Genomic DNA, 25,717 nt, shown 5'->3' with positions numbered 1-25,717 from the left:
TGTGCTTTTAAATTTAAAACAAACAAGATTTTGTTTGGATACTAAATGTACTCTGACATTTCTGTACTATTAGAGTGTTCTGCCTTCTACTCTGCATTTTATGCCAGATAGTTTCTCATTTGGAACCTGAAAATACTACTCTGCAATGTTTTTCTGTAGTCAAACTCAGATCCTGTAACTGGACTTCATTCACAAAGCCTTGGGTCTTGTGAGAGAGGCATTTTGTGTGATATTGCTCTGTTTATCCTTATTGGTCAGTGTGTTATCAAGGTCCTGATGTCTGTAATTCTTAATGTTGGAAGATATTTTTTTATAGGTTGTTTTTTCTTAAGAAAAATCCTCCATTGTGACAAGGCAGAGTGCTTTAAATATTGACTAGAAGTCCAGCCTCAGATAATTTCCAGGTGTGAGAATTGTGATCTGAACCATATTAAAAATGAGAAGTTTTAAGACTATCAGTAGCTCAAAACAGAATAGAAAAATAGGTAAATACTGGAACATCTCAATTACAGTCATTAAATGTGTAATGTATGAAGTTATCTGATACTAGTAGTAAAATCTGTTACTCTTAGACAATCATATTCCCAGATTTTTTTTTTCAAATACATCTTTTAAGGATGTGTTTAAATACATGTGCATGTTCTGGTTTTTTGTTTGTTTGGGTTTTGTTTTGGTTTGGTTTTTTGGGGGGGCAGGGAATATTGTGCTTTTTGTTGTTGTGTTTTGGACTTTTTTCTGCTTTAATGCAGCTATCTTTTGTTGCCTAATTGGAAGGTTTTTGAATAAATGCTGACTCTTACATAGAAGTACTCCTAGCTGACAAAAAGTACAATTGTTTCCAAATTATTATTTTACCCTTAGGAAAATGTCTTTAGATTTGTTTTTCTGTTATTGTATTTATTAAACTTGATGCTAGTGTCAGTCAGATTAGTGCAAAGTGTATTATGAGATAGAGATTAATGTACTATATCCATGCACTTTGAGATGTTTTTAACAAATACACAGATAAGGCAGCTTTTACTTCAGTTGCAGTTGTTTCTCCTGAAACAGTTGCATTTTAGTGCTATTTCTAACAAAGCTACATCTGCTTTATATTCAGAGTGTTCAGAAATACCAGCAAAATTGCTTTTTGTAATCCTCTAAAATACTGATGCTTGTGCTAAACCCCCGTCTGTTTGTTTACTGGAGATTCATCAGGCCAGGTACAGATGCTGGTTCTACAAGATCTTCCCTAGAGTGGAGTTTTAATTAAAACAACTCTTTTTACCCCAGCTGTCAGTGCAACCCATATGAAAAGCAGAAAGCTTGTTTTTAGAGAAGAGTCGAATGTTTAGCTTGTTCCAAAGTCTATAACCACAAAATGAAGCATTGAATTCCCTACTTCTCTGAATTCTTTCCTCCTTCCTAGTTAGTTCAAACTTTGAGTATAGAAGTCGCTCTAGAACTTTCTAAACCTTGCTTTATTTATGTATGTTTCATAATGCACTTTGATTCCATTCAACTGGAAAATATTTTTCAGGATTTTTTTGTTTTAATCTAACCCCTACTTTACTGAAGTTGTACGGCATATCCTACAACAATTTTTTGGTTTTTACTTCTTGCCCTATAGAGTAATATCTCTATTACATCTGAAGATTCTAATTCTTACTGAGACAAATCTTCCTTCAAGCTGGAAGGTATTTGAATATTGACTTAAAAATGCACCACAAAAAGTGGAAAATGGCTTGAGAAAAAAAAAAAAGAAAACAAAGACCCCCTGTTTTCTACATTGTGCACATTGAATTCTCATTCATCTGCCCTCAGTATTACCTCATAGAGAGACCTTAGCTGAAATGTGTCTTGCGATCCAAACCAGACAGTTCTGGTTTAATCCCAGCTGGCAACAGAGTACCACCCATCTGCTTGCCCATTCCTCTTCCTCACTGTGATGGGAGGGGGAATTGAATTGGAAGAGTAAAGGATTGGAAGAGTAAGAGTGATAAGTTGTGGGTTGAGATAAAGACAGTTTAAAAGGGAAAGCAAAATCTGCACACACAAGCAAAGCAGAACCAAGCTTTCCTTCCATCCTTCCCATTGGCAGGCAGGTGTTCAGCCATCCCCAGGAAAGCAGGGCTTCACCGTGCATAGCATTGACTTGGGAAGGCAAATGGCATCGTTCCAAATGTCCCACTTTGCTCCTTCTTCTGGACCTTTATATGCTGAGCAGGAGGCCAGAGTGTATAAAATATCCTGTTGGTCAGGGAAGTCAGTTGTACTGGTTCTTTCTTCTCCCAACTTCTTGTGTACCTTCAGTCTTCTCACTGATGGGGTGATTAAAAAATCAGAAAATATTTTTGACACTGTATAAGCACCTCTCAGTAATAATATATTTATATATTTTTTTTATTAACAGTGGTTTTAGGACAAATCCAAAATATAGATCTATCCTAGCTGTTAGGAGGAAAACTAAATTCACCCCAGCTACAATCAGCATATAAACCTAGGTAGCCCAAATTCCTAAAATCCTTCATTTCCCAAGTCCTTTCTGATCTTCTGCTCCTCCTACTAATGCTAGCCTTCTGTTTGTTCATTTCTAGCAGTTAGGTACAACATGTGAACTAGTCCTCAAAAATGTTTACCACAAAAATGGATTGCTGCAATGCTACCAAATGTCTATGTTCCCTGTCATCTTTCAACTGCTTTTACTGTTTTTGCCTTCAATTTCTTCCATTTGAAAAGACGTGTATGAGAAAATTTCTAGTTACCATGATTAATTATGTCCACTTCAAAAATTATGGACTTTAAACTGTTTCTACTTGTTTCTGCTTCACCATCAGTTTTTATGCTTTGACTGTATACTGTGGTCTAACACATTTTCTCTTTTTTTTTTTTTTTTTTTTTTTTTGGTGGGCGGGGGGAGGTGGGGCATGGTGGTGAGGTTAGTGGTGAGATTAGTTAGAAAAATCCTCCTCCCAAATGTTTCATTCTATTTTACTCAAACTCATACCTGTCCTTCTGTATTAGCAATGAATCTGTAGTTCCTTTGTGTAAGTGCTGTTCCAGGAATCCTTGTGTCTGCTGTCTGCCTTTGGTCTTTTTACCAGAGATGAATGGGAGTTGCATGTGTCATCTGTAAATGCTTTTCTACTCCTGTGCTTAGTTGCTTTATGGCACTGAGTTGGCAGGTACCTCAAAAACCATGCTAAGCATATTTTCAGATTAATTATTTATTTTATTATTCCTGTCTATAATAGCTGTGCTGAGATATTACATCCTTATGAGTCCACAAGGCTTAATGCAAAGGAAGAAAGACAGCAGGGCAGAACTGCTGCAGCTGTTGCACTGTCTTAGACTGCCGTAGAACCACACCTTGTGTTTAAGCACTGTGTTCTAACATTGAACAGTGATCTGGTCCAAAATACCAAGCTTGGGGTTTTTGTTGGTTTGTTTTTATTTGAATATGTTGTAAGCTGGATAATAAAACTCATGTATAGCTGTAGCAGATGAGAGAACACAATGCTGCAGCATTGAAGATTGGTTTGCAGTATCTGAAAGCCAAAATATTGTAGAAAAACTGGTTCCCCCTTTCTTTTGAAAAGGAAGACAAAGAAGAGTGATGGACTTGGCAGTTCTCAGTGAGGTTTTGTTTTCCATCGTACTTGACAAACCTACTCAGTGTTTGATCCCTACATGTGGTCACAGCCCAGCGTCTCGCCGTATTGACCCTCATCCTATTGGCCTCTGCCTGGCGTTCATAGTCCTAGAAAAGAGCATGATTGTTGTCATATGGTGATCTAGGAACATCTTCCTTTGTGCAGGGGGACACTGCTTTCAGTCCTTGTTCTTTCATCATACACTCTTCATTTGATAATTCACATGAAGAATGGATTTGCAATTGCTGTGCTTGTGCCAGTTACTTGAAAAATCCTGAAAACACAGCTGGAAAAGAGTCCTAAGCTCCCAAGCATGCAGCGCTTATATTCCTAAGTAAGTTTTCATGGATAGAACTTGGCATCCTGCAGACCCCTGGTCACCCAAAAATGCCAGGAATTGTGCTCTCTGACATCTCCAAAGGAATATTGTAATGGATTGTTCAGGTGGTACTTGTGTGCTCTCCCAGTTCCTTCTAGCATTGACCAATTTTTTGTCATCTTCAAAATTAGAAAATTAATTTCTTATGCAATGCAGTTGCATTTTTCTAATGTGTAGGAATTACAGTATTGTATTCAAACTTATCTCTTTCAGTTTGGTTCCTGAGTAGCTATGCTGAGAGTCATTCTGTAGATGCTTAACATAATTTCAAGAAAATTTGATTTTTTTAAAATGTTTTTTAGCTTTAAATTTCAGAATAATACATTTTTCAACTCTTCTGTACTTGTTGAATAGAACCAGTGTTTGTACAATGCTCATAAAACAATTTATTCAAATCAACTTGCAAGAAAATTCCTGAATATTTTTTGGTTAAGGAGCTTCTTTTTTTCCCCCATAAGCAAATACCATTTGTAATTTTTTATTTTTATTTTCAAAGCAAGATTCATACACTAGAGACATAGGGCAATGCACTTTCACCCACACACTTCAGCAGCTTAGCATGATCCCTAATATGAGAATGTAGCAGAGGTTCTGATCCCTCTTAAGTACTGCCTAGTGTGTATTATTTCAGATTTTAAATAACAAAGGTAGTTTAATTACTTATTAAAAACATTTTAAACTGCCTGATTAATTCCCTTTATGAAGAAATTCTCTAAAATTATTTCTCATTGAACCCAAAATGCAGTAATTATTTACTGCAGACTATAATGTAATCACTAGAGAAGGTTCCTCAGTAGAAATTATCTAAAAGGAAGCTACTTGGTTATTCTTTACATAAGCTTTTTTTAGCACAGAATCTTCAGGATTTCTAAAGCATTGTCTTTGCTGTGAGGACCAGACTCTCTGAACAGAGACACTGCAAACTCTAAGGTATAAGAGCTGATGTGATGATTTTTCTTCACTTTCTGGGTGTGTTCTCCTCTAGAGGAGCTTGGGGAAAAAAATAAATGTGGACCAGGAGTTCTTGGAAGCAGAGCTAGGAATGTGTGGCATTTTTAATGTGTTCTGGCTGTCTGATGACTTCAGGGAACAATTTTACCTTCAATATCCATTTTGAAATTATTAAATTACTTTATTATTGAAGACTGCTCTTTCCCTTTAGTTACAGGCAGTAACATATGCTGCAGTAAGTCCAGATCCTATCCACATCTCTAAAATTCCTTAGAAATATTTTCACAGCACCATCAGGTTCCTACCCCTGCACTTTCTAAATTCCTGACAGCATGTTTAGCTAATTCCCTTACCACTCCTCAGCCAGGTAGGTGAGGGAAAACATATTCTGAAGCTCCTTAGGGATCCTGCAAGCTAACTGGCAACCTAAGCACCAGAGCTAACTCTCAATCTGTTCCTCAGTTGAGGCTTCCTGTTCAACTGGTGATGGGGGAAATTCAATATCATAAATATTCAGTATTTATTAAAAATGAGGTGAAATGTTTTAAACAGCTATGGAGAAGTTCAGATAGAGTGACTTTAGAAGCTTCACTTTCAGAGGGTAAAAATTCCAACTCTAAAATAGCATATAATAAAGCCCATATTTTTTCAATTCAGTCTTTATAATACTAGGTAGGGCCCAAGTGTGGCTATATATACACACACACACACACACACACACACATTTTAGTCTACTACTACAGCAAACACCAAGTTGCATCATGCATATATTTTAGAGACAAGGTTTCACTTCAGAAGAGCAATGAAGAGCTTTGAAAGGACTTTTTAGTGGACTCTAATAATTTTTTTTTCTCACATGACTACCTGTCCTAAAATTAATCTCAAACATTTTTGTCATTACAAAGGGGTCTTAAATTTTAAGGGTAGTGATGAATCAGAAGTGTTGCATGAATATTATCATAGAACATAATCATTAAAATAAGGTAGCATATATTTATTGGCAGTGGGTTTAAAAGAAACTGATAGCTGCTTCATTCTTGAAGGAATGTTGGAGGGTTCAGCTTCTATTAAAACTGTGTGGCATAGCAGTTTGACCTGTCATCCAAATTCTGGAAGAGTGTATTGATTCACATGAACCAGGGACAGCATCACCTCTGTTAGTTCTGTGTGTTCAGGCCCATTTAAGTACCTGGACGCTCAACAGTGGTTGGTTTAATCTCTGCCACTGAAATAATTCCAGCAATGTTTCACTGGGACATTGGAGATTGGCACCAGCTCTGAAGTAGAATGTATGAAAGAAAAGATGGAATGCTGGCTGCTACCAGCTCACTGTCAGGCTGTAGTGGGACTGCAGCTTGGTCCAAGTTTTATGTGTGAAATTCATTTACAGGTCTGGATTTGTCTTTCCCTGTCAGGTGGAATGTTGTAGAATAAAAAACCTAAGCATACACCAAAACCAAACCCAACCCCACTGACTCTTCCCCCCCAAAAGCCAAAGTGTAGCAATTCATGCACGTACCGTCAAACTGGGATTCAAATAGTTCAAAAGCCTATGAAAGTACAACTCCCCATCACCCTGAGCTCCCACATGGCAGACATCTCCTTCCCTCACAGGACATGTGGAACACAAACACGCCTCCTCTTCCAGAGTTGAGATTTCCCCTGTTTACAGATGCCTCGTGTTGGAGGTGAATGCTTTTTGAGTGCTGGAGTTATCCCTACAATGCACATGCTGGTGAGGAAGCACCCAAACCTTCTCATATGCAGGCAGGGCATGATGAATTCACCTGTATTTTGGTGCACCCCATGTTGTCACTCCTTCTGCTGGCTGTTGTCCCAGTGCCTGAGGGAAAAGGAGAATCTAAGTGGAAGTGACAGTGTCAGTGATTTCTGTCTTTGACTGGCTTTTACTTCTAATAAGTTATTTTTTCTTTGTTCTTACAAATACAAATATTAATTATCATTTGGTATTTTTAGAAACATTTTCTTAAAACCTTAGTTTCCTGGTTGATATTTAATCTGACATCATGGGCTATGGACTTCTCTAGTATTATAATTTTTGGGCAAATGAGCTGATAGGCAGTTCTGGATGATCTTTTCACATGCTGTTTATGCTGACATCCCTGGTACATCAGGGAACAGACTAAACTAAAAAGGATAACAGCAAAGGTAGGTGAGAAAGGGTGCAGAGCAAGACCTCTGTTCTTTTAGCAGTGGAGGTATTTTAAGACACTTTCACTCTTTTTTTTTTTTTTATTTTATTTTTTTTAACCATACTCCGCCCTGAGGCCCAAGTCATCTTTTGGTCTTGGTTTTATATACTGCTGTCTGTCTACCTTTGCAGATTTTTTTTTTTTTTTTTTTAACTTGCAACTTATTTAAATAGTAATTTAATTAGCTCTAGACGTTTTTCTTACTTAGCCCTATTTGGTCACTTGGAAACTTTCTTTTATATGAAGTTGTAGTAAGTAAGACAACTGAAAGGATGCTCCTTACTATCCAAGAGGTCTTTGAGAATAAGCTCCTTGTTTTCAGTCTTTATAGGCTTTCAGCCTGTTTGTCTTTTTTTGTTTTAATAGAGAAAACACTGCATTCTTTGTCAAAACTAATAGTAAAAATGACAATTTTGCATAATATTAATTTCATTAAAATGAAAAAAAATATAGTGATCTTTTATACTGTTTTAAAAGTAACCTTCTAGAAGTTTTGGCATGTTGGGGGAGGTAGGAGAGAAGACAATAAAAAGCTTGTTGCATAGAAACAAATGACTGAGTTAGGTTAGTTAATTTAACTCTCCAGTGGACCTGAGTATTTAATGTTTATAATGTGTCAGAGTATTCTGAAGACTGAAATCTTCAAGGTCTCAGCTGACATTTATCTCATTCCTATATGTCTTCATGAAGGCACCTGTTTTTATGTTGCTGTCTCTCTGTCAGTAGGAGGAAGGCAGTGAACCCCAAATCTGCAGGTTTTCTCATAGAAAATCACTGGAATGTATAATAGGGTGGCCTGAGGTATTTGTTATGGAAAAGTTGTTTCTGTTCAGTTAAGAGCCTTCAGCAAGAAATGTTGGTCTGTGGAAGGAGAGAAGATGCCAGTGTTTTTTATACATTCCCATTGGTCCTTAAGCTGTCATCTCCACCTGACCTGAAATAATCAGTTGTGAAGTTGTATTTTTCTGTGTTAATTTGAGCTGGAAAATGCTTTCAGAAATCTAGCAATTGCCTCTCTACTCCCCCACCCAATAAAAAAAGGGATACCTTCAGAAAATAATAAAATAACTCATTAGCACCACATTAATTCATTGTAGTTTGGGGAAATTCTGAGCTATTCTGCTTAGTGAAATCATCTTTTTGAAGTGATCCAGTTAGTACTAGGAAGGAATAGAACAAGGTTAGGTATGGCAAAGAAGTAGGAAATGAATAGCAGAATAGGACTCAAAGGAGGAGGGAAAATGGACTCTTTTATTTTTTTTTTACTAATAAATTGCATGTATGTGTTTAGTAACTTCCAGGGAGCTAAAGTCAAACAAAGGAAGGTTCTAATACTTATGTAGTAGAAATATCAGAAAGCAGATTTGTGTGGTGCAAAGAAGAGATGAGATGAGGTAATTGAGGTGCTACTGTTATGATGTCATTCGTCTTCTTGTCCTCATCTTGCTTTCCTCATCAAAAAGACTGCAACAGATTTGCCTTAAAATTCTTGAGTTTTATCACTTGGTTTTACAAAAAAAAAAAAAACTAAGAAAAAATTAATAATGGAGCAGTTATTATGTAAGTTATGCACATTTAATCCAAAACAAACCTTTCAAAAAGGCCACAGTCTGAATTTGGAAAGAAAATAAAGTATCTACTTCCTTTTGCTTTGTTTCCAGAGAACTACTTTGTCCTTATTTTTCCTCAAAAAAGTAGTTTATTAAGGATCAATGATTTAGCTCGTCTAAAATATTGCAGGATATATTCTCCTTGAGGCTGTTATCCTAATAACACCTTCAAGATTTTTGTCCATCATCTGAATTAAATATGGTAATATGATGTTGTGATGAAAACATGGTTGAAGATATCCCTTCTTTTGGGGTGGGGAGGGTGGACAGATGATATTCAAAGGTCCCTCCTAACCCTTACTGTTCTGTGATTCTGAACATACTATTAATTCCCCAGCCTTGTAAAGACAACAAATGTAAGGATGATCTGTTGTGTTTGGTGAAAGGAGGATTAAATTATTTTTTTTTGGTAAGATTAGGATACAAGTTTAAAAGTAAGTAGATCTAAAAATTAGTTCAGTTTCATGTGCTGCATATCTTGATCTTCACTTCCTCTCAATTCACTGTTTGGAACATGGGTAAACTACCAACCATTTTACATAGTATTTGTGCCTAAGTAACAGAAAGCTTAGCTAATACAAAGTATTTGAAACGTGATTAACCATTGGACCTCTGTATGTGAAGCGTGAGTGATTTTTGGGGGGAAGAGGGTGCTTCAAGGGAAGATGGACTTAATTTTTTCATTCATTTTTTTGTGGAGTTCAGCCAATCTGTCAAATTTGAAACAAGCAGACATTCCACAGTCTTTTAAAATGTTGTTTAATTTAATATATTTAAATAATAACTCTCCTCCCCACAGCTAAATATTCCTGGAAATGCGCTGGAGCATCTTTATTTTGTTCAGGAATGTGTGAAGGCTGATAGTTGCATAAAAAACTTAAAAATTAAGTTTAGAAGAGTTTATAAGAACCTGGAGGAGAAACAAAAGAAGTTAAAACCCAAATATGCCCAGTCTTAAAGAAGACAATAAAAGATCAGTGAAATGGTATCAAAATCTTCCTAGGAGTTATATGTAGGCACATAGCTGTAGTTCACAATAAACCAGAAAATAACAATCAGATTACTAAAAATTTGTATCTAAATAGCTGTAACTGAATTTAGTTATGTGTTTAGATGCAGCTTTCACTAGGGCCTGTCATAAATTGCAATTTCTTTACTACGTAAAATGGGACATTTTTTAATGTATTTGAATAAGTAAGCCTAGATTTGACAACAAAATATTTAAGCAAAAAGTACTAATAAACTGTCAATCACCAATGTAACTGGAAAGTTTTCCAATACCTATTTTTCATCTGACATATACCTGCTCACATTAGTTTTCATCTATTCCTATCCCACCTCAATATTTTTTCTTTTATCAATGTAATTTCACAAGAATTTCACAAAAATACCAGTTTTGCCAAAGATTTGGAGGACATATATTATTATTATTTTGTGAGGTTATGGTATCAAGATTGTAGATAAATCATAGCTGATATGCACAATCTTTGACTGTTTTACTAGTTAGAGTGGTGGGGTTTTTGTTTTATTTTTATTCCTTCTGTGACACAAGTTAAAATAAAAAAACACTGAAGTATTTCTACCCAGCCTTTTCCAGCCACTTGAAGTGACTCTTTACATTTACAGTTCCTGATAAGCCTCATTAAGACATTTTTGGTCCCAATGCCCCTGCAGTTCTTCAGGGACTTAGTGTAGTATTTTAAAATGCTCTGAGTTTTTCCACTTCTATGCAATTTCTGATAATTCATTGAGCACAAGTGGAGTCATATTGCCCCCAGCAGGGGAAACGCAGAACACAACTTCATTCCTTTTTATCAGGCTTAAAGCACAGTGCTGGATTCAAGTAGTGTGTGTTCCATATATATATATATATATATATATATGGAACACACATATATATATATATTTGCTAATATATAATGGTAATTTATTAACAACAAACCTGAATTTACAATGTTTTAATAAAGAAATTTATTTTTTCTTATCCTTTTATAACTTCATCAGTATGCACAGCAGTGGTTCACATAATATAACAAGCCCAACATATTTTGCTTTCTAAAGTCTATTTTCAAGGCTGGTATGATGTTTTCATGGAGTTTTCTAAGACTTACTTTGATAAGAATATGCAAGATTCCTTTTTGCCATAATGGACAGAGTACTTTTCACAGAATAAAACAATAAAAGAAATCATAATATAAGGTTTGTTGGTTTGTTTTTAGTAAAGTAATTTGTTCTATGTAAGGAAGCAAAAATATCCTGATGGGGTATCATTTGGTAAAGAACTGTGGAGATGATTTAGTTCACTTACGATTTTTGGTACTGCTGAATACACTCAGTGTTGTGTGTAGAAATTCAACCTCTTTGGTCATTACATAAGGCAACATTGACTTTATCCTTTACTGAAATCCTGTTCAGAATCATTGTGCCTTAAAAAAATACTTTTAAGAACTACATGATGCATGGCATGATTTTTCTTGATTATCTTTTATTTTCATCATTTCTCTTTAAAATAGTTCATGTAGATAAATCCTCTGACACACCACTTAACATATAAGTTATGTCCCATTTTAAACCTTAATAAGAAAGTTACTGACAAATATTGAAAGAATGTCACTTTAAATTATAACATTTATTAAAGCTTGTGTATCTTACTTGGACTTCAATAATTTAAAGATCCTTCATGTCCGATAAGATATTTGAGATTAAACGTTCCTTTCTATGAATTGTTAGAATTGTTACAGCTGTAAGTAGGATCTTGAGACTTCTCAGGTAACAACTTAGATCTAAAAGTATAAGTTTTATTTTAGTATAGTTGGTCTGTTTTGTGTCAGGGTGAGGTTGATTTTTGTCTTATTTGTGTTAACAGAGAGGAACAGCTTAATCATTTTGAGAACATAGCTAGAAAAAGACTGCTGACTTTACACATTTGAAAAATTTGATGACACTTTCTTTCTGACTGCCTATAGTCATTGTTATTTAGTAGGTATTTCAAAGTTAGCACAGTGCTGGGATTTGTGCCCAATGTGTCTCTTGCCATTTTATTGCTATAAGACTTGGGAAGGAAATCATAGTTTCAACATCTTCTGTTGGTACGTCTCTGGGACAGCAATGAGACAGAAAAGTTCTTGTAGCTAAAAGTACTTGTAAATCGTATTGCTCAGTAGTTTGTGCATGAACTCTTCCATTCTAACATGGCATGTGGTCTGTCAGAGTATGTGCTAGCCCAACACCTGTTTTTCATTGAAAAAAATGCCTAATCCACATTGTGTTCAGTTAGAATTTATTACAGTGGGTTTATTCAGGACATGCTCAAAAAGTAAAAGTAATATCTCATTCTGAATCTCTATTTCTCAAGATCTCAGTAGCTTTTTAGCCCTTGCCAAAATGAAGAACTTGAATTGCTTCATGCAAGAGTTAAAAGACAACATGATTGGAAAGATGTGAAGCTGGTTTGGAATGGTTTGTTTTGGTGGCTAATCCAGATGAGTGATTTATTGCAAAATTTGTTGCCAATTGCACTGCAACGACCATGGGAAAATATAGGAGTCAGATAATTTTTGAGTCTTGAAGTTCCACATTCAGCACAAACAAATAATTGAATGACAGGACTGTAATACAGTGTCCGCAAATTATTGGCAAGGAACTCAGTTTCCGTAATATTCCTCCTGTTCTTTCAAAAACTGTGAGCTAATCTCACTTTATACTTTGGTCCTTGCCAGCATACATTTGAATTCGAGTTTGTTAGTGCTCCTTTGAACTTGTGTTTTGTGAAACAGTAAGAATACACATTTAAAAGAGAAAATTGTATCATAAAAATATTTAATATTTAAATGTTTATCTTTTGTCTGTGGTTGAGTGTTTCTACAACCATATTTACACGTGACTTAAGTGAACTCAGTTGCTGATATAAAAGATACTGAATGCTCCAAGTTTATACCCAGCCACACAGGACCAAATTATACACAGACCATTACAGTTAGGGGCAACTTATTTAAAACTTAATTTCTACAATTACTGACTAAGCAAAAGTTTCAAGGAGGTTTAACTAGAGACATTATGCAATGCAAAAATAGAAATTGCTTCTGCGCAGATGCAATAAGCAAAAACATATTAGAGAGTCCTGAACTGCAAATTGGAAAATTTTTAATCTAGTACTTGTCCAATTTTTTTTTTTAATAGCACCTGGAAATTATATTGAAAAAGTCCCTACAATTTAGATGTATTTTACTGATTTATACATGCTAAAAAAGAAAATCAGAAGACCCAATTTAAATTCTGATATTCTGTCCTCCTAAGTATGCAGAGAGAAATAAACCCAAATAAAATAAGTATAAATAGGCCTAATAGAGAGCCTGAATTGATACACTGCATCTAGCAGCTGAACCTTTCTATTTGACCTATTATGATAAATCAATTATTTGAGCAGAGATTCTGAAATACAGAAAATCTGATCTCAAAATACATTCCCAAGAATAGTAATTTCCAAGTATCGAGGAGGGAGCATCACTCTAAATAATGCATGATATTTAAAACAATTTAAAAAAAAAAGGAGAAAAATTAAAAAATTAATGCCCATTTTCAAAATATTAGTCTAGAAAATACACTGATCTGTAAATATGTGTGGAGCATGAAGTGTTTCACACAAAGGTTTAATAACTGAAATGTGGGTAAAATATTTTTGAGACACTAAAATATAGTAGGGAAAAAATAGGGTTAATGGTATGCTGAGGTACCAAATATTAGGAAGCAGTTAACCATTCTAATTGGGGGAGACAAATAAGAAAACAGGAAGCTCAATGAGCTTTCTGTCCTGGAAATTGCTGTCATGCAAAGAAGTAAACAGAATTGACTGAAACGTGTTTATCCTAACTTAGGAGATGGTATAGTTGACCTCTCAATATGTGCTCTACATATGGTTGCAAAAATGAGAATACCTGTTATTTGGCCCTGAAAAAGTTGGTGTCTTTGAACTTCGTTCTTTTCTCAGAACTGGCACAGAATGTTTTAGAAAATGCTGAATTGGGTAAATAGGTCAGATTTGTGCATGCAATTCTTATATATTTTATTTAAATGAAATACTTGATGATTCCTTTGTTTTTCACAAATGTGGTTGGGTTGTGGTACTTACAAGTATCTTTGTTCATAAATGAAATGTCCTGAAGCAAGAACTAATGCAACTTCAGTATGCATACTTGAATTCTCAAAAATTATGCAGAGCCTTAATATCTCTGATAGCAATCATGTACTGCAACTCAGTTATTAAAATATTAAAAACAATTCTAACAAATTACCCACATTGGGGAACTAATAATTGGGCAAAAGCATGTTTCAATCATACTTTGAGAGCAATGTCGTTACAAGACAATCTCCTGTACCTTCTAGATTGGCCTATTCCATTACATTGCTTACCACATAGTCTTTACAACTCCTTGATTTTCAAATGTTGAAAAAAACAAACCCCTGAACCCAATGAAAATTTTAGAGATGCCTATATGCCCCATATTTTTAAAACTGTAAAAAAAATCCAAACAAACCAAAAGAACAAAACTCAAATAGCCTTCTACCTTCTCTTCTTTGAAAGCTAGTCAAAGTTATTAATCATTTATCAGTATGAGTTCTAACTATTTGAAAAATTATTTTCTGTATGTCTGTGATAGCACATATATTGTCTAACTATATTGGCTTTATGCACTTCACTGTCCAGATTGCTTGTCCTAATAAATACAACTTGACACTAAAAAAAACTTTGGTAATAGGTGGTTGGATCTGTGTAATAATAAATAATTACTTTTGTAAGTTTTTCTTGTTCATGAATGCTAAGCAAGGAATCAGATTTTTGCCAGACTGATCCTCCAACGTGGTCATTAATCGCTTATGTTCTCACTTAGTTCCAAGGCCTCTTACTGGGCTGGGTGGGACAGAGAATTCTACATAAACCTTCAGTGTCTCGTGTACAACTCCTTAAGGAAGTAAGTTTTACTTTGTGTAGCTGTATTTTAAAAGGATTTATGTAAAATGAAGTCTTAGCTAAAAACTGAAGTCTTGACTTTCCTTACTGAATCATAGGTGTGTCTTGAGTTTTAATGACTCTCAACATTGGTGAAACTGCTTTCTGATTTCACTGGATGTGAGTAGGTTTGGCTGTAAAATAGAATCAGGAAAGTATTTTTGCTATAGAGTTAAGCAAGAACAACTTTTTAAAAATTAACTTAAAAAAGTATTGGTTGACAGAAATCTGATATATTCCACCTTGTGGAATCTAGAAGGGAAATGAGAGGACAAAACACTGAAGTATATATTATTTATTGTGAATCAATGATATTAAATGAAAAAGAGGTCATCTGAAATTTTCCACCCTGTTCATTCCCCCAGGCAAACATGTAGTGAAAGCTGAGTAGTTTTCTTGATTTTTATCCAATTTCTTGATTTTACGTGGAACTATAGATTCTGAATATTTCTGAGACCTTAGAGGCTTCATTTAACATTGAAGGATTTTAAAGTTTTATGGATATCAGAACAATATTCACAGATAAAATTTAATATGCTGTCCAGGTTTATTTGTACAAGATAAAAGTATAAAATACTGCTAGTGGTGAGGGACTAATTTTAAACATCTAATGAGCATCATCCTAAAATATTAGCCTGACACTGACTACTCACTTGAAAAATATGGATCTAATTTAAACAGTGGTTTTAACGGTAATAACAATTGTATAATAAAATCCTGAAGTTCAACTGTATTTAATGATATGTTTTCTTCCTTTTTTTCTTTCTTTCCTTCCTTTCATGTCTCTCTTTACTCCTCCAGTATTCTTTCTCTCTCACCATTTCTGGTAAAAATTGGGAATAAAAGGGTACTTCTAAAGACTATTTTCTAAAATAAATTGTACAGAAATTCAGCTGTTTTGTTATAACGAGGGAACAGAAGAAAAACGTGATTTACTTAAACTGATGCTTAAGCTGCACTGAATCTCAATCAATCCTGATTTTTTTATTTGGCTCAAGACAATGAGAATGCCCTGTGCAGGAAGTTGCATTTATCAGTCCTCTGTAGCCAGGGGGTAACTCCTCACAGCACACAGAGCTGGGGGGTTATGGTGAGAGAAAAGGAAGACAACTTTGTTGCTGAATTCAGCGAGTGAAACATTGAGTTACATTGAAACAACATGGGTTTATTGCACATTAAATTAGTTGTCTCAGGGGGATGTAGTGAAACTTTGGGTTTGCTTCTATAGTTATCTGTATGTGCTGAAAGAAGTGGTGCAGAGGGATTTTAATAAACATAGAGCATAGGTAGTGAGTTAAATAATACATTCAAACCCTTGTTTTGTTTTCCTATGTAGTGAAAGGACTACACAGAGAATAGATAGCCCAATGTACCAGCTTTTTCCTGGTAATCTAAATAAATAAATGTTTAGCAACTATTAGTTTGTTCCTCCAGCACAGCAGTGCTTTTGTATGGCATTTGGTTAGGTTTTTTCCCCTTGTATCCAAGCATGTCTCTCTCTCTCTCTTTTCTAAGCTTTCAAGAAGCTGTTTGATTTGGTTTTGCTTTTACTACACTTCTGAAATATTATTTAAGGACAGAGCTAAATCTAAGTTATATCATAACAGATCTTTAATGACCGTGCATTTCGCATCTATTTTAAGTTGTTCAAATAGAGTATCAGTAAAAATACATAAAATATTTATTAGCTTCTTTTCCACTAGCTGTATTTCACAGCAGTGGTGTTTTGCCTGATTAAGAGATTAGTCTCTCAGAAAAATATATTTGAATGAGAATGAACTCCAAATGCTCAGTGGTACCAAGTAGATTATTTTCTGTGATGGAGGTGGTTCTAATTATTTGCACTTACTTTCATTGCTGTGTTGTATATTACTTTTCCAATTCCTGTATTATTGACAAAATGTGCTTCCGTGGTAGCAAAAAGAAAGTTATATTACCAAGAGAGAAGCAGAGATGCAGACCAAATGGAGAGGTATTACAGGGATTTTAAAGGATCAGATGAGTTATATGCTAGTTCCTGAAATGAAAGTGTCTACAGACATGGTGGCAGCATATACATTGAGAATTATAAGTCGTCTTCCAAAGTGCTGCGAAATCTAGAACAAAAATCCAGCCTTTTTAATGCAGAAAACTTGATACAACTTCATTATTTTCCATGATCAGTAGCTAGGTGCTTTCTTACATTGCCAGTTGTTTTAATAATCCCAAAGAGCATTGCTGCACTTGGGGTTTTTTAATACCACAATATTGTTCACAATGGATGGTGTGAGTCACAGATAGCCCAGAGAAGCCTGAAAAGCACCTGCAGAGCTCTCAGGTCTCTGGACCAAAGCTGGTGTGTTGGTTGGATCCATGCAAAATGGTTTTACCAATGCCACATGGCATCAAATTAGTAACCATAACTTATATTTATGTCTCAGTTTCCCTAGGAAGACCTCTGCTAGAATTTATTTAAATTTGAATCATCTTTTATTTTCTTGGGATAATATACAGAGAGATAACACACCTTCCTCCTTTCATAACTCTTGAATTAGATTTTTAACTTGATCCTGGGAAGCGTTCTCAATTTTAGATCTTCTGCATGGTGGGAACTTCTGAAGGAAAAAATCTTCCTTTTCTTACAACACCTCTTGACTCTGAACTCCAGCAGCAGCCAAACAATAATCTTCTGATTTACAGAATAGCATGGTGTAGGATTTCCTGTGAGAGCAGAATTAATATGAAGCAAGTTAACATTGAGTCAGTATTTTACAATCTGTGTGTGTGGATAAGTGGTAGAAGCAGCATGCAAAGTGTTTAAGATATCAGCTGTCTTCCTGCACCAAAACTGAATAGCAATGTCAGAACAGCCCTCTGCCTACACTAATGACAAACAGGAGTATGCTTTCATAACTGTTGTAGGAAGAGAATACAGAGAAAAGCTTGGGAAATGTGATGTTAACAATATCAAGTCGTACAGTGCTGCCAAAGTAAAAATTCTTGCTGAATCTATCAGTTATAGTACAGCCTCTACAAGTTGCAGTACAGCCTCTGTAGAGTGGTGGAAGCCTTCAGGTGTTGTAAGAAATGCAGTTACCTGCCTCATGTTGTTGTCCAGTGTAGAGAAATAGACTGTTGGTACACTACACTATGCAAACCTACTGAAAATGACTGTGTCTAGTCTCTCCAAGCCATTGAGTCTATATGACTATGGTGGTTTTAAACCCAGCTGGAAAATCAAGCTCACTCAGGCTGCTCCATTTCCAGTACCCCCTTCCGATAATGGAGGAAACACTAGGTGGGATTAGAAGTGCGAATAACAATTTACTGGAAATAGCAGTAGCCACACTGAAATTAATAAAAAGGAGTGTACAACAGAGAGATAAACTTTTGTACCTCCAAATGAGGGATTCACTACTGAAGGTACATCCAGGCAGCCCTTGATGTGGTTGCCAGCAAAGACGCAAACTGGTGTGACAACAGAACTTGCACAGCTTAGCTTTTTCCCTCACCTCCCAGCCTGGAAGGAAAAAAGCAATGGAAAGCAAGGATATAACAAAAACATGGAAGCTGATTTATTTTAGCAAGGGGTTGTGCTGCCAAAATGCCAACTGTGGTGATCCCAGTGCCAGGGCTGTCTCTTGGGGGTGGTGGCACAGCAGGGCTCTCTTCAACACAGCCCTGACTCCTGGTCCCACATATTCCCTGCCAGGAGCCAGGCAGGCAGAATGGCAAACTTCATTTCCAGCTGTGGCTTCTTCCTTCCCACACCATATCCCCAGCCATGGTGGGGATGGTATCAAATAGACAGTACTCCACCCCCTTTCTCTGTAACCATGACAATGACTTACTCTAGGAGCAGGAAAGCGTTACGAAATAGAGCTGTGAGAAAATGCATTGCTCTGGCATGAGGCCCAACATGTCCCAAAATCATTCAGCTGGCTGTCCAGCTTTGTGCAGAAGGAGGGGTTGGGGAAGCATTTATGTGTCTCTCACTGACTTGTTGAGGCATTTTTGTATCTGTCTTTCCTTTATCCTTGACTTCTTTTTCTTTTATTCTGAATGTTCAGTACTGTGGCTGATGGATGAAGGTGTTATTTTTTAATTTGATCAGTATTCTATATCAAATAGTGTTTACCGTAAAATGTACTGAGACTGAATGTCTAATTAGTTGAAGTTGAATCTCAGAAGCTTGACGAAGAAGACATCATGTTTTTCTAGTGTTGCCTATGTAGTTCTGCATTTAAAAATGAACTTTCTTTCACTCCCCTTTTCATATTTTGTCTTTTATTTTCCCTTAAAGCAAGACCAATAATTATTTAAAGGGCTTTAAAAACAACAGAAAATATGTGGTTATGTGTTGCTTGCTGTGCTCATTTTTTGCTTTTGTATAGTTGTGACATGGCAAGATTAATACAAGTGTAAGTCAATGTATACACTAACTCAATTTTCTATGCATAAAGGAATCTAAATTAAAATGGCAGCTTGTAAACTCAATACAGCATGTGACAAGTTGACAAATGGTAAATAAAGCCTAGCGAAAAAAGGCAATTAATTTCAAGTCTACAAATTTGTTCAAGTAGTTGATCTGGCAAACAAAGTTATTGTCTAATCCTCAGAAAATAAGAGATTAATCAGAAAATTACCCAGATAAATATAACTTATCCCTGATCAGTTTGGAGGAGGAAAATATGTGTACTGTTACACTAAGAAAACTTGTTAAATATTTGAATTTGCAATTTCTTTTTGGAGAGTTTCAGATTAAAAAATAATCCACGTTTTCTTAATTGATTTAGGATGAATACTTAGAATTGCTAGCTAATCCTCCGTTCCTTGAAATTTAATTCTTAAATTAGAAGAGTAATGTCTAGACCTTCTTGTCCACTGAGGCATAGTAATGAGCACTTAAGATCAAACCCCTTTTCTTTATACAGTAAATGTCTACATATGTGGTCTTCAGCCACTTAGATTTATATTCTGTTTTGATCTTCAGCTATTTCAGTTTGCTTGACAGAGCACAAGCACACCATAAGTACAGTATAGGAAGCATTCCTCTCATTTATTACTGTAGCTGACTTTGCAATTGCAATTCCTTTTGGGAATTCTTCAAAGCATTGTAAATATTTATTCAAAGAGTGATCTCATGTGTCACCTATTTCTTTGGACATGTAACCATAAGAAATTATGTTAATTTATTCTTTTCAAAAAGACATGATGTAACTTGGAAAATTAGGGGCAGAGGGGAAGACCCTGTATTTTTTAGAAATACATGAATTGTTGAAGTACCAATTTGGTGAAAATCTATTTGTGCATTTTTTGAAAATTTATGAAGCAAGTGTATATCTATATTTTGAACAGTAGCACCTGAAAAATTTTGTTTTCTAGTTCTGCAATGTATAAATATTTTTTTTCCTATTTAAATACAATATGATGATTCTAACATAAATTTAGGTGATAGATGCAAATCGGTTGCAGATGTTAAGCCATGTACTATTACTGCTGGTAATTGGTAGAAGAAATGCTTCCCCTTAATGTTTTAAATATTATATAGCAGCTTCTGACTTGATGAACTCCAAGGCATAAAAGTATCAGGCAAATATTAGATATTAAGTGTAGACATAAATTACATTTAGTGGGGTTTTTGTAGTTTAGAAATTATGGGGTTTGTGTATGTCATGCAGATTGAGTTTTCTAGAAGCTCCATTTAGTTTTAAACTACTCTGAGTAGCAAAGTTTATGGGAGGTGAGAAGAAATATGCACAGGAAAGCCTGAAAAAGCAAACAAAACCCTCATCAAAATCTACAACCAAACATACACCCACATCCTCATATATAATGTTTATGAAGTGGTACATTTAGTTAAGCAATACTAATGCATATAATGCTTAAATAAAAATATAAAAGCTCTGAGTTACGTATTTTGAATTTCAACCTTGTTTTCAAATATAAAGTTGAAAGAGAAGTAATGAGAAATTTAGATTCATGATTGGAAGATTATCTGACTAGGTTTGAGAATAAATACAGCATTCAGAGTATTACAGTAATTCCCAGCTTCATCATGTGAAGATGCTCTATGACAATGGGCTTTGGATTGTCTTCATTTTACATGTTTTATTTCTTTCCTGTTTCTGACAAATGTTAATAAAAGAAAGCTAGCCCCTGAGAGGTTATAACTTGATGTACAATTGTTAAGGAACAGTCCTGTTGTACATGTTACGCTCTGGCACAGTGGCTAGTGCCTAGTGCTCCCCTTCAATTCACTTTTAGGTGTTTTGGTATTAATGCTGCTATTCAGCAAAATAAGTATTTATTTTATATGATGCGCTTTAGAATTACCAAGTGCTCAAACCTCTCAATAGCTGTCATTATAAAAAAGTTTTGTTTTATTCTCAGTCATAATTACCATACATTTCTCACCTTCAGTTATCCATTTTACTTTAAATTTTAACTTCGGAGCTGGTGTCTGCTGCTCAAGACTCCTGCATTGTGCTGTGTCCAGAAGCTAAGTGATTCCAATGAGACACTCTTTCATAAATGGAGAGCTGCCATGCTAGAGGTAATACCAGCCAGCTGCATATGCTTTTCGTCTAAATCAAACCTTTTAAACACTGGCCGGGGGAAAAATTATAAATATTCCTCTATGGCTCGCCAACAGGAAAACACACAGCAGGCAGAAATGGCAGGTACAGATTCCTGACATTGCCTTGCACTGCTGCTGTTTTCGTGCGTGTCAGGAGGTGGCGATGGAAGGCAGGGTAGAGCCGGGAGAAAGTCACAAACGAAAGGAAAAGATAGTCCTTGTAAAGAATCTGCTTTCTTGTGCTGTATGAGGCTTTGTTCTTCCGTGCATCTTTAGGTTAGGTTATAAAATTAGTTTTATTTCTATTTTATTAGAAAATTGTTCATTTGTCTTTTGCAGCTTATGACTAATGTATTTCTGTAAAATGCAAATTGTCACAGATGCAATGGTTTTGTGACAAATATGAAAATAAACAATATGCAGGCAACCTTGGTAAATATTAGAGTGGTATATGTGTTTATGAGCAGAATAGTACAATTAATAGGGATAGTGAACTCATTCCTGTGATGCTTGCAACAAATCCATTTAGAAATTGAACAGGAAAACCACCACCACAATTCCTTCCTAGACTAAGGAAGGATTTACACAGCAAAAATAACAGAGTAGCGCTGCCATCTAGGGATTAATTTTCTTAGTGCTCTGTCACTATTCTTCCTCTGGGTGTGGGCAGCATGTGAAAAATGAGCAATGCTTTTAAAGTCGTTTTGCCAATAAGTAACACTCCTGCCTTATGTGCTGCTTTGGAATGATATATGCTGGAAAGCGTCTGTTCCATTTAGGAAAGGATGAAGCACTTAATTTCTTCTAAATCTTGTCTTTATTTTCTCTCTTTCTTTTGGCCAGAGGCATCTCAAAAAGTCATTAAGTAGGGGAGGTGGATTTTGGGACCATGTTGGTACAACACTTAATTATACAATTGAGAAATATTTCTTTTCCTATTTTATAAAAATATACCTTTTTACTTCTGTTCTTTTGTAAACCTTAAGTGGAAACCCCAGCTGTGGTCCCACCCCCTTCAAACTTTGTATGAGGTTGATGGAAATTAATCAAATAGGAGAAAAATAGGTAAAGTCTTCCCTCTTTTTTTTTTAAGATCAGTGGCATTGCATGGGAATTCAGTGTCAAGTGTGAGCTTGGGGAATGTGAACACAGAGGTGAGAGTTGAGTGATATCTAAGGCTTAATGGCAGGATACGTATATATCATTAGTGTTTGGTTGTTTGGGGTTTTTTTTTCTGGTAAAATTATAAATGCAGCGATGAGATTTATTGTCCTAGGTAATATAAAACCCTAATTTATGATTGCCATAAATTAATACCTGAAAAAGTAATTTTCTTTCTTTATACTGAAATTCACTGTATTTTGCTATTGTTGTTTCTGTGCTTTATTTGCTTGAAGTGCATTGCTTACAAGCGAGATATATTTCTTGTGGAGACTGTGGCTTGCTCACTAATCACATCAAGCCTGACAGTGCACATGGGTACCTACTTTTATCTCCTGTTTTTCAAATGGTGGAAGTCTCAAAGCATAGAAGACAAGGAGTGGGATTTACTGAGAATTAAGAGGTGATTTTTGTGTTCTGAAAGTTGAATAGGTCTACATTGGCCCAGCAAATAATCCTAGTTCACCATGTCAGCAGTTTTAGCCTCAGTCACGCTGTCTCAGATACTAATTCTTGGAGTCTGTCAGCTAACAGCCATCAAATTGCCAACACTTTCCAGGAGGAGAGGAGTTCTCCAGAAATGAAGACAAGAGTTTGTACAACCCAATGAAGGAACCATTCTTACATGCAGTTCATTTTCTCCCACTGGAGAGAATTACATGTTCTGCTTCCCTGGGATGAAATATAATTTAAAATTAATAATTTTTAGTAATACTTAATTTTTCCCCGCTTTTAATTTCTTCTGATATAGATTTCTTGTGGAATTTTTCCAGATTTTTAGCAAAAGTCAGCAGCTGGCCAAAATGCTGTTGGATACCTATAGATGGTCACAGCCCAACACTTCATGTCACTTGTTTTGCTAAGAAATCTTCTGTGTTATTTGTGAGCACATGTGAGCTCACAAACCACTGGAGACACAAATAATACAAAAATATGTTATTTTCCAAATATTTTTCCTGGACACTTGAGGGTGCTGTGGACAGTCTGATGTAAATGTCTGTGTAGAAATCAAGACATTTTTTTGATGAGATGTGAAGATGATGAAGCTATTAAGTGAAGATAAAGAAGTTTTGGACATCTATAATGAAAATAAAATAATGCAGACTTTTAAAGATGCTTGCTAAATTTTAGTTCTTTAGCAAAAAAAAATAAATTGTTATATGCAAGCTTTTTTTTTACTCAGTAAGTACTTGAATGACTGTGCATCACCTTTCAACTATTATATCAATTACTGTCATATTTTGAGAGCAGTTAAATACACCAATTCTTACCCCATAGCTTATACTTTAAAGAATTGTTAAAAACCCAGCTGCACATTAACCACACTTCTCATGAAACACGTGTTATCTACTTTAGCACTCTTGACCTTATCATATGGTAATTTTCTAGCTTTTAGGAAGTAATTTTTGAGATTTTCAGAGGTACTCCCAGTTTCTTCCTAAGATGCTTTTGCTGTCTTAAGTAGTCTTTAAATGATTTACTTCTAGTACTTTCCCTTTATATTTTATATGTTGATTGCTTGCTGAACGCTTGCCTTGATGCATGAATAGTAAACGAAGATATAAAAAGCTTTAAACTCAATTTAAATCAGCTTCTAAAGTCAGACTATTTTATCTGGTAAATACAAGTTTCCTTATCTTTACTGCTGCATAAATTAAAGAGAAGAGTTAATGAAAATAAAAATAACTCAAATATTTTACTACTTAACTTTACTACTTGAGAAAGCTTTGCATTACCAATGATTTCATTGAAAATTGTTCTTCAGTTTACTTGGATGGTATATATATGAGCCTTTTCCTAGAAAAACAAAAAATGTGCATTTCTTTTTCATGCTCTACCAACCTTATCATCTTTGTGATTAATTGTTTTTAAGGTTTTGAAAAAATTTGAAGAAGACATCTCAGCCTTTAAAAAATAGAACATAAACAATAGCAAAACTTTCACTGAGGTGGTTCATATTTAGAATTTTAACATATTTAAAAGCTCTTATTACTGCTTTCGTTAAAAATTTCTTATATGAGGTTTACAACTTGAACTCTTACATTGGATAGCAATATTTTCAATAAGCCCAGTTAGTGGCAGCATTTTCAGTGAGTCCAATTAGAACCTTATAATCATAAAAATTATATAGGTTGAAAGGGACCTATGGTTATTGTTTGGAAAAAAAGGGTTAAAAGCAGGAGGATGATGGATTGTCTTAAGTGGCCTTACAGCTGGACGTGCTGAGGCCTTGAGAATAAAAGTGAAGGAAAACTCATATTATGCCTACTGTTGTTTATCCTCTGTGTTTTGAGAAGTGGAATCTCTGTCTGGAGATAACACAGGTGCTTGCAGAGACTTGGAGGCACTCTCACAGATGTGCTTGAGCTCCCTGTCTTGGGAGAGATACCAGAGCTCAGGGCTCATGAAAGCACAAGGAGGTCACAGCACGGAGCTAAAGCACGTGTGTGTGGACCCTCAATAAATGGGTGCAGACAGAAGCCGCTGTGTGCCGGGATGGACTGAGCCCGACAGGGCCTCTGTTCCTGCCTGTGTGTCTCCACTTGGGTGTTGCTCCAGGATCCCCTGGGCAGTGAGGTAATGAAATTTACTGTTTGCATTTTAGCAGTGGTTTGGGGTTGTTCTGGCTGCATGCCCGTGTCAGCTCACACAGGCAACCTCCTGCTCATAGTGGGGCCAGTTGGGTCAAGTTGTTCAAGGCTTTGCACAATTGGATTTTTGAATGTCTCCTAGGATGGATGTTGCACAGTTATCTTTTAGCTCCTGTTCCATGTATAACTGCCCTCCCTTTGAATAAGCTATTTACCATATTCTAACATGTGTCTGTTGCCTCTCACACTTTTGCTATGCATTTGAGAGGTGTTTCATTTAGTCTTCACTGTGTAGTTGTAAACATCAACAGGCTTTCCCCTTGGAGAAGTTTGAACAACTTTGTTTCTCTTGGCTTCTTTGTCCTTGACTGTTTTGGTAGCTTTCAGGTGGATTTCCTCCATTTTGTCTGTCTTAGCACTGGAGACTCCAAAACTGGTCATAATACACGCTTAATAATGAGCAGTTAGAGAGTGAGTTTATTTAAAAAACAAACAAACACAAAACCCACAACTAACAACAAAATCATTGTTTGAATTAACCACATAAAGCAAGAACCACTCTTGTGCTATAAACATTATTTAATAAAGACCAATAAATTACAATAAGTGCTGCC

This window comes from Cyanistes caeruleus, chromosome 5, assembly GCF_971803275.1.
Source record: "Cyanistes caeruleus chromosome 5, bCyaCae1.hap1.1, whole genome shotgun sequence".
In the NCBI taxonomy this organism is placed as follows: Eukaryota; Metazoa; Chordata; class Aves; order Passeriformes; family Paridae; genus Cyanistes; species Cyanistes caeruleus.
The sequence above is the reverse complement of the archived record's forward strand: the minus strand, read 5'-3'. Positions refer to the sequence as shown.